General features: G+C 41.5%; 1 pseudogene; it reads left to right on the forward strand.

The window, feature by feature from the left end:
• The first annotated feature begins 1,983 nt into the window (after positions 1–1,983).
• LOC102873589 lies at positions 1,984–2,965 on the forward strand (annotated as a pseudogene).
• The last annotated feature ends 213 nt before the right edge of the window (positions 2,966–3,178 follow it).

The raw sequence follows: 3,178 nt of genomic DNA on the forward strand, positions 1-3,178 counted from the left end.
TCCTTTCAGAGGCCTTTGTTCTGTTTTACCCCCACAGTAGTGCTTCTGCACTATGCTTTAAGGAGAAGCAAGGAGGGAGCTACCATTTATAGTTTAAAGATTAAGACTATAGACTCCAAGAATTCAGATGGACTATGGACCCAGGGCCCTGTTGCTGACTGTGTGACTCTGGACAAGTTAGTCACACTCTCTACACCTCAGCCTCATCTGTAACATGATATTTTAAGAGCTCCCATTTCATATACAAGGAACTCTGGTGGTGCAGTATATATTAAGTTAAGCTGCTAACTAAAAGGTTGTTGTTATGTGCTGTCAAGTTGCCTGAGACTCATAGTGATCCTATGTACAACAGCTCTGAAACCTGTCCTATTCTGAGCCAGACTTACTCTGACACACTTAATCACATCACCCCAATTATCATGTCAATACAGCACTGTCCCTCCAGCCTTCTAAGCATGATATTCTTCTCCAGGGACTAGTCCCTCCTGGCCATGTGCCCAAATTATGTGAGATAGAACTTCAAAGACTTTGCCTTCAAGGAGAAAATTGGTTTGACCCTCCAAGATAGACCTATTTTTTCCCCTCCTTGTTGTCCATGGTATGTTCAATACTCTTCTCCAGTATCACAAATCAAAGGCGTCAATTCTTCTGTCATCTTTAGTCACTGTTCAGCTCTCTGATGCCTAGCAATTAATTGCAAGTATCATGGCCTGGATAAGGCATACCTTAGTCTCCAGAATGACATCATTGCATCTCAGCACTCTGGAGATGTCTCTGACAGCAGACTTCCCCAATTCAATTTGTCTTTTGATTTCCTGATTGCTTGTGCCAAGAGTGTTGATTGTGGAGCCGAGGAAGGTGAAATTGTTAACAATCTCAATTTCTTTTCTATCCATCATGGTGCTACCAATTAGCCCAGTGGTGAGAATCTTCATTTTCTTGAAGTTGAGCTTCAATCCATATTGAATATTACAGTCCTTGACCTTCTGCGGCAAATGCTTCAGGTCCTCAGTTTTGGCAAGGAAGTTTGTATCATCTGCATATCCCAGGTTGTTGACAAGTTATCCTCCAATCCTGATGCCACACACCTCCTCATAAAGTCTAGCTTCTCAAATAATCAGTTCCATATGTAGATTGAAAAGATATGGAGACAGGATGCATCCCTGATGCACTCCTTTCCTAATTTTGAACCATGCAGGCTTTCCTTGTTCTATAATGACAATTGCCTCCTGGTCCAAGTATAGGTTTCACATGAGCACAATCAAGTGTTATGAGATTCCCATTCTTCTCAAAGTACGCCCCAATTTGTAGTGATCTACACAGTCAAATGTCTTTGCATAGCCAGTGAAGCACAGATAGACATCACTTTAACACTCTTTGCTTTCACCAAGACACATCTGACATTGGCGATAAATGTCTCCTTTGCCATGGCCTCTTCTTAACTCAGCTTATTTTTTCTGGCAGTTCTCTGTTAATGTACTGTTCCAGTCATTTTTAGATAATTGTCTGCAAGACTTTCCTTGTGTGTGATACTAGTGATATTGTTTGATATTTTCCACAAACTGTTGGAACACCTTTTTTTTGGAATAGGAATAAATATGGATTTCTTCCAGTCAGCTGGCCAGGTAGTTGTCCTTCAGATCTCTTGACACAACCTGGTGAGCATGTCCAGGGCAGAATCTGTTTGTTGAAATATGTCAACTGGCATGCTGACAATTTCTGGGGCCTTTCCCCCTCCCCCAGTTCCTTCAGAGCAGCCTGAAGTTCCTCCTTCATCACCAATGCCTCTTGAAAATATGTTGTTTCTTGAAATTCATCTGTGTAAGCCAATTCTTTTTGGTACATTGACTTTTCCTGTCTTCTTTTAATGCTTCCAGGATCATTTAATATTTTACCCAAATCATCCTCAAGTATTGAATTTTTCTTCCGTTCCTTCAGCTAAAGAAATGCCAAGCAAGTTTGGCCCTTTTGGACCTCCCCAAGATGGCAGCTGCGGAAGATGTATTTCTACTGCTGCAGCTCCCAGAGCTGTTCGAAACAAGCAAGCAGTTCTGGACAAAGTAGCGAATGAACCCACAGGTTCCTGTATAGTCCAGATAAGGTGTTCAAGGCTGCTGAAATGTTATCGCAGCTCGACTTGTTCAGCTGTAATGAATATTTGGAAGAAATTGCTTCCACCTACCTAACGTACCTGTTGGTGCCAGCATTTCAAGGAGTCCTGGCCATGAAACAAGTCAACACCAGCAAATGTCTAGATCATTTTCAGCGGGCTCGAGAACACTTTCTAAACTACTTAAGTTAGTGCCATTATTACCATGTGACAAAGTTTGAGCTACCTCAAACCAAGAACTCAGCTGAAAATAATACTGCTAGCTCGTCCATGACTACCCTAATTTCGTTGCTATGGCATCTCAAAGACAAGCTAAGATAGAGAGATACAAGCAAAAGAAGGAGATGGGAAGTAGATTGTCTGCACTGAAATCTGCTGTGGAAAGTAGTCAAGCAGATGATGAGCACGTTTGTGAATATTACTCACCTTTGGAGGTGGATTGGTATCAGCTTGGAAGAGATTGAGAGTATTGACCAAGAGATAAAGATCTTTAGAGAAAAAGAGTCCTCAAAAGAGGCATCAACTTCTCACTCATCTAATCAAGACAGGCCACCAATGAAACCCTTCATTCTCACTCAGGACATGGCCCAAGCCAAGGTGTTTAGAGCTGGTTATCCAAGCCTGGTAACTATTACAGTGAATGGCTGGTATGATCAGCATCAGAAATATGGCACATTACTAGATCAGGGAATAACCAGGACAACATCAGCAGAGCTCACAAAAGCAGCCAGCAACAAGAAGATCAGGAACAAAAAGAGAAGGGAGATGTAACATTTGTTACACAGAGTCCGGGAATGGGATGACTGGAAAGACACCCATCCTCTGGGTTATTGCAACAGACAAATCATGGATTAATCTACTCATCACAAGATGAAACTAGAGGGGCTCAATATCTCCTCTTCCAAGGAAAGATGTATAGTCTTCTTCTTCCTTGGGCTCCTGCATCAGCTGTGTACAACAAAAGCAAAAATTCTTCATGTTGCTTTGGGTTCAATAAAGTATCAAATAAGAAAGAAAGAAAGAAAGAAAGAAAGAAAGAAAGAAAGAAAGAAAGAAAGAAAGAAAGAA

Source organism: Elephantulus edwardii, unplaced genomic scaffold (genome assembly GCF_000299155.1).
Source record: "Elephantulus edwardii isolate Elephantulus edwardi_28Jun2011 unplaced genomic scaffold, EleEdw1.0 scaffold00239, whole genome shotgun sequence".
In the NCBI taxonomy this organism is placed as follows: Eukaryota; Metazoa; Chordata; class Mammalia; order Macroscelidea; family Macroscelididae; genus Elephantulus; species Elephantulus edwardii.